Source organism: Sinocyclocheilus anshuiensis, unplaced genomic scaffold (assembly GCF_001515605.1).
Source record: "Sinocyclocheilus anshuiensis isolate Anshui unplaced genomic scaffold, SAMN03320099.WGS_v1.1 scaffold1341, whole genome shotgun sequence".
In the NCBI taxonomy this organism is placed as follows: domain Eukaryota; kingdom Metazoa; phylum Chordata; class Actinopteri; order Cypriniformes; family Cyprinidae; genus Sinocyclocheilus; species Sinocyclocheilus anshuiensis.
In genome coordinates, this window is record NW_015553274.1 from 820,135 (window position 1) to 820,410 (window position 276).

At 62.0% G+C, this 276-nt stretch overlaps 1 protein-coding gene across 1 annotated transcript in view; it reads left to right on the forward strand.

Moving 5' to 3' along the window:
• The window catches only part of LOC107668197 (ryanodine receptor 3-like), an 87,174-nt gene that overhangs the window by 35,909 nt on the left and 50,989 nt on the right, over nt 1-276 (forward strand). The gene's annotated exons all lie outside the window — the stretch shown is intronic.

The window sequence follows — 276 nt, forward strand, 5'->3', positions numbered from 1 at the left end:
CCGGGCTTAACTGGGGAACAGGAGCCCTCCGTGGGCTATACGGGGAATCAAGAGCCCTCCGTGGGCTATACGGGGAAACTGGAGCCCTCCCTGGGCTTAACTGGGGAACAGGAGCCCTCCCTGGGCTTAACTGGGGAATCAAGAGCCCTCCGTGGGCTATACGGGGAAACTGGAGCCATCCCTGGGCTATACAGGGAAACTGGAGCCCTCCCTGGGCTTAACTGGAGATCAGGAGCCCTCCCTGGGCTTAACTGGGGATCAGGAGCCCTCCCTGGG